Below are 6,699 nucleotides of genomic sequence, written 5' to 3'. Positions count from 1 at the left end.
GACGTGACACTTGGCATTTAGGCCAAAGAGTTCAATCTTGGTTTCATCAGACCAGAGAATCTTGTTTGTCATGTTCGGAGTCCTTTAGGTGCCTTTTGGCAAACTCCAAGCGGGCTGTCATGTGCCTTTTACTGAGGAGTGGCTTCTGTCTGGCCATCTACCATAAAGGCCTGATTGGTGGAGTGCTGCCAGAGATGGTTGTCCCTCTGGAAGGTTCTCCCATCTCCACAGAGGATTCCTGGAGCTCTGTTAGAGACCATCGAGTTTCTTGGTCACCCCAATTTCTCAGTTTGGCCATGTGACCAGCTCTAGCTCTACTGTGTTTCTTGGTCCCCTGATTTCTCAGTTTGGCCATGTGACCAGCTCTAGCTCTACTGTGTTCTTGCGTCACCCCTGATTTCTTCAGTTTGGCCATGGTACAGTTAGCTCTATGTGTTCTTGCACATTAATATAACAGTACTCCATGTCTCGTCAGCTGTGTGGTGTTACACATTAATATAACAGTACTCCATCAGGTCAGCTGTGTGGTGTTACACATTAATATAACAGTACTCCATGTCTCGTCAGCTGTGTGGTGTTACACATTAATATAACAGAACTCCATCAGGTCAGCTGTGTGGTGTTACACCAATATAACAGTACTCCATGTCTCGTCAGCTGTGTGGTGTTACACAATATAACAGAACTCCATCAGGTTAGCTGTGTGGTTACACAATATAACAGAACTCCATCAGGTCAGCTGTGTGGTGTTACACAATATAACAGAACTCCATCAGGTTAGCTGTGTGGTGTTACACAATATAACAGAACTCCATCAGGTCAGCTGTGTGGTGTTACACAATATAACAGAACTCCATCAGGTTAGCTGTATGATGTTGCACGTCATTGTAGTTGACAGGCTGATGAGTTTTATCAATAAAATCAAATTTGGTTTATTCTAAAATAAGGTAAAACACCCAGTCCTTTATGTACATAACAGCTTTGTGAAAAGGGGGAAGACCTGGGGAGGGCCCTAAATGACGCCCGATTGTAGGAATCATAGTTATAATGATAATTATCTGAATATTGGGCTCGTTGTCTGTCGGTTGGTCAACCCAGGGCATTAGTCAAGGGAATATAGATAGTAATGTATACATTTACCAGGGAATCATGTCTGTCGGTTGATCAACCCAGGGCCTTATTCAAGGGAATATAGATAGTAATGTATACATTTACCAACCTGGGTTTGTGGGAAACCTGGGAAGGTTATTGTGCATCCCTGCTCCCTCTGTGAACAAGGTCCAGGTTGAGCTCTACCACATCTTCATCTGCTAGCTTGTTTTTATTTTAATTTTACAAAAAATAGTTTACAGATTRATACTATTTACAACCCTCTGGTACAGTAAATTAGGTCAGCATTTAAACTAATGTGCGTACCAAATTGTAACCTATTCCCTATGTAGTGCACTACTTTGTACTAGCTCCCTCTCGAARGTAGTGCACTATATAGGGAGTAGGGTGCCATTTTGGGATTCATCCTATGACTGTGTAATCCTGTAGGTTTCTGTGGGGCTGCTGCTAGGGGGTCTCTCCCTTCTTCGGCTGATTCCATTCTGAAAACATCCCCCCTTTTCCTCTCCCCTCGCTGTTATGAAAGAGTGTAGATAAGAGCAGTATTGAAACCCACATTTTAAAGGGCAATCTGCAATTCAAAGAACTACCAAACGGTCACCCTGACCCCGCCACTGCATTGGTAACAGCTGAGGGATGGGGCTGGATAAATATAACCACTCTCCAATTCCTCCACCGAGCTGTGGGTGCATGAGGGAAAGGGAGCATGTTTCCTGTGAGAAAGGCATTTCACTGTACTGATGCGCTTTCTAATGGAATCCAGCCCAGACTGAGAGAGTGGCCAGTGGTCAGACTGAGAGCAGAGCCACAGCTCCTGCTGGTATTAAAGCATATTGGCAGTCAGCAGCAGCTCCCTAGTGGTGGGTGTTGTTATGGCGGTCAGCAGCAGCTCCCTAGTGGTGGGTGGTGGTATGGCGGTCAGCAGCAGCTCCCCTAGTGGTGGGTGGTGGTATGGCGGTCAGCAGCAGCTCCCCTAGTGGCGGGTGGTGGTATGGCGGTCAGCAGCAGCTCCCCTAGTGGCGGGTGTGGCATGCGGTAGCAGCAGCGTGGCTTTTCCACGTGGATAATGCGGTTACAGCGAGGACAGGAGTGGTACACATCCTTAAAGTGTTTCAAGAGAACGGGATCAGACAGCAGCCACTACCAAACCTGGGAGAGAGAGGGGGGATGGGAGGGGTGGGAGACGGGGAGAGAGAGGGGGGGATAGGAGGGGAGACGGGGAGAGTGGAGGTGGTGGAGAAGGGTGGGGGGGATGGAGGGGGTGGGAGACGGGGAGAGTGAGGTGGTGGGGGAGAGAGGGGGGATAGGAGGGGATGGGGGACGGGGAGAGTGGAAGTGGTGGGGGAGAGAGGGGGGGGAGACGGGGAGAGTGGAGGTGGGTGGGAGAGAGAGGGGGGATAGGAGGGGTGGGAGACGGGGAGAGTGGAGTGGTGGGGAGTGGAGGGGATGGGAAGGGATGGGGAGACGGGGAGAGTGGAAGTGGTGGGGGATAGGAGGGGTGGAGACGGGAGAGTGGAAGTGGTGGGGGAGAGAGGGGGGAGATTGAGGGGGAAGAGGTGGGAGAGAGACATGGTGTTCAGTTGATTTTAGACATGTCTACTTCCCTCAAAAGAATCAAGACTTCTATAATTCCTCCCCTCCTCTTCTTTACTCCCCACAGAGGATGAAGACCACTTTATGGGTCCCTCTGTTCCCCTCTATCCCTCCACCCTCCGCCCTCCCTTCTTTACTCCCCACAAGAGGATGAAGACCATTTATGGGTCCCTCTGTTCCCCTCTATCCCTCCCACCCTCCCCCCCCTTCTTTTACTCCCCACAGAGGATGAAGACCACTTTATGGGTCCCTCTGTTCCCCTCTATCCCTCCCACCCTCCCCTTCCCTTCTTTACTCACCCACAGAGGATGAAGAGGTGCACGATAGCCAGGCGAAGGCTCCGACTTTATAGGTGACGTTCGTCATCACCTGTTGTTGACAGGAAGTACGTGGTCATGCCCTCTGAGCGGCCCAGTTCTTCGTCATAACTCACAAACCTCTGAGGAGGAGCTTCACCACCTCCTCCAATACCACCTCCTCCACTGGTGTACACTAGGGAAAGAGAGAGAGAGAGAGGACAAGTTATATTTTGTCTGGCTCCAACACTGCTGGTATAATGGGAACAAGGGAGAGAAAGATGGTATATGGGTAGAGACAAGAGAGAGACTTATGCTGCCTTCAAAATGTCCCCTTGGAACCTGGGGGGTTTTCCCGGTTATAATACGCCATGATTGTGTTCAGGTTTCTTTTGAAGTAGAATAATTCTTCAACCAATGAGATGTACATTTTAGCTAGCTAGATGAGCTAGCTGATGTCGCTACAGTTCTGGTGTTGTGTGCTTGCGTACAGTATAAATTAGGCTTAAGACAGGAAGTGCTTACCTGGTTTGCCCTGAGACTGAGACACAGAGTAGTTATTGGAGGGATGTGGGAGAGAAGGAGGGTTGAAGGGGGTATGGACATGATATACCTTCACCCAGTATCACCTTGTCCTTCAACTGGAAGAGAGAGGGAGACAGAGGGAGGGGAGAGATGAGAAGGAGAGAGAGAAACGGAGGGACGGACGGAGGAGAGGGAGAAGGAGAGAGAGGGAGGGGAAGAGAAGGAGAGAGTTGCGGGGGAGAGATGAGAAAGAGAGCGAGACGGAGGGACGGAGGAGGGAGAGGAGAAGGAGAGAGAGGAGGGGAAGAGAAGGAGGAGTTGCAGGGGGTTGATAGAGAGTTAGGAAAAGAGAAGAGAGAGTTTGATTAGATGGCTCCAATATGTAAAATAGATGAGTACAATCTATAGCAAGTGACACTGGAACTTTGATACACAGGTACAGTATATTACAACCTGGACGTAACCTATATAATACACAGCTACAGTTAGTTACAACCTGGACGTAACCTATATGATACACAGCTACGTAATAGTTACAACCTGGGACGTACATATATATATACACAGCTACAGTATAGTTACAACCTGGGACGTGCCTATATGATACACAGTACAGTATAGTTACAACCTGGACGTAACCTATATGATTACACAGGTACAGTATAGTTACAACCTGGACGTAACCTATATGATACACAGGTACAGTATAGACAACCTGGGACGTAACTATATAATACACAGGTACAGTATAGTTACAACCTGGGACGTACCTATATGATACACAGCTACAGTATAGTACAACCTGGGACTAACCTATATGATACACAGGTACAGTATAGTTACAACCTGGGACGTAACCTACATGATACACAGCTTACAGTATAGTTTACAACCTGGGACGTAACCTATATAATACACAGGTACAGTATAGTTACAACCTGGGACGTAACCTATATGATACACAGCTACAGTTAGTTACACCTGGAACGTAACTATATAATACACAGGTACAGTATAGTTACAACCTGGACGTAACCTATATGATACACAGGTACAGTATAGTTACAACCTGGGACGTAACCTATATGATACAACAGCTACAGTATAGTTACAACCTGGGACATAACCTATATATACACAGGTACAGTTATAGTTACCAAACCTGGACGTAACTATATGATACACAGCTACAGTATAGTTACAACCTGGAACGTAACCTATATATACACAGGTACAGTATAGTTACAACCTGGGACGTAACCTATATAATACACGGTACAGTATAGTTACAACCTGGGACGTAACCTATATAAAACACAGGTACAGTATAGTTACAACCTAGTATGTAATTGTACAATAAAACTTTACAGTCCTCAGTGTTACAGCGAACAGCAGAATGTTGACGTACTGGTATGTTGTAGGGGGGAGGTTCTTTTCCATTTACGCTCATTGTCTTCTGCCTGGGCTTTCTGTGAGAGGGGTCAAAGGTTAGGTGTGTCTACCATAAGCACTGTCACATCAGCATCGTCCTCTGGAGCAAGCCAGGCTCATCAGGACTGAATCAACCAATCATCATGTCTAATCAAAGATTTGAAATCCGGTGTTTTTTACAGCAGGGCTGGAGTGAGAGGCTTCGTAGCGCTACATAAAAAACTATTATTTCACAAATCAGCTTATAAGCGCTTGTGAACCTCTATAAATGGTGTATAAAGGGTGACATATGTATCATTATAGGTTGAAGTGCCAGATGTGACATGAAGCACTATGTTACACACCATTTATAGAGGATAACATACACATATAGATGATTTGAGAAGCATTTATGTAGCGCTTATGAAGCCTCTATGTAGGCTACCAAAAAGCCTTAACACGTCGTAGTTGGTTTAAAGTGGTGACTGAAGTGAGGCCTTAGATATGAAGTCAGCCCCTGTAAAATGTGTGCCACTGCCTTGTTAAAACTATGCAAGTCCAACCCAGGCTGACATAATGCTTAGTCCAACCCAGACTGACATAATGCTAGTCCAACCCAGCTGACATAATGCAATCCAGCCAGACTGACATAGATGCTAGTCCAACCCAGACTGACATAATGCTTAGTCACCAGGCTGACATAATGCAAGTCCAACCCAGGCTGAACATAATGCTAGTCCAACCCAGGACTGACATAATGCTAGTCCAACCCAGACTGACATAATGCTATCCCCCAGACTGACATAATGCTAGTCAACCCAGACTGACACAATGTAGTCCAACCCAGACTGACATAATGCTAATGTCCAACCCAGGCTGACATAATGCAGTCCAACCCAGACTGACATAATGCTAGTCCAACCCAGACTGACATAATGCTAGTCCAACCCAGACTGACATAATGCTAGTCCAACCCAGACTGACATAATGCAAGTCCAACCCAGACTGACATAATGCTAGTCCAACCCAGGCTGACATAATGCTAGTCCAACCCAGCTGACATAATCTAGTCAACCAGACTGACATAATGCTAGTCCCAACCCAGAGCTGACATAATGCTAGTCCAACCCAGGTGACATAATGCTAATCCAACCCAGACTGACATAATGCCCATCCAACCCAGACTGACATAATGCATAGTCCAACCCAGACTGGACATAATGCTAGTCCAACCCAGGCTGAATATGTAGTCCACCCAGACTGAATAATGCTCTATTCATCACTAGGTGTGTGTAAACACCAGGTAGCGGAGAACACACACCACACACACACACACACACACACACACACACACACCACACAAAAAAAAACACACACACACACACACACACACACACACACCACACACACAACACACACAGAAACACTGCTGTCATTCTACAGTCTAATAGTTATGTAAAGATGAGCGAACAACCTCATTGTCCTGTAGTTGTTCAGGGAGTGTCGTTCTTTGAAGGTTACAGGCCGAGGCTTCACTAGTCTCAGTACAGTCTGTTAGCTGTCCATTCCCTCCTTGTACTCCGTGTCAGATGTTTAGCATGAGTGGTGAATGACGGCTAACAGACTGGTACCCTGATAGTGCTCCACTGTGTTGGTTATGAGTGCACTGTCCATTTAGAGACGCTATGATATATTTTGTTTCCATTAGCTGTTACTAATTGGCACATCTACTCGCTTCCTGAATTCCACAAAGAGAAACATTAAA

General features: G+C 46.5%; 1 pseudogene; it reads right to left on the bottom strand.

Moving 5' to 3' along the window:
* Nucleotides 1-667: 667 nt before the first annotated feature.
* LOC112077596 (cell death-inducing p53-target protein 1-like) lies at nt 668-3,641 on the bottom strand (annotated as a pseudogene).
* Between the last annotated feature and the right edge of the window lie 3,058 nt (nt 3,642-6,699).

The sequence above is a fragment of the Salvelinus sp. IW2-2015 genome, unplaced genomic scaffold (assembly GCF_002910315.2).
Source record: "Salvelinus sp. IW2-2015 unplaced genomic scaffold, ASM291031v2 Un_scaffold4734, whole genome shotgun sequence".
Lineage (NCBI taxonomy): Eukaryota > Metazoa > Chordata > Actinopteri > Salmoniformes > Salmonidae > Salvelinus > Salvelinus sp. IW2-2015.
This window is presented reverse-complemented; position numbering and strand designations above follow the sequence as displayed.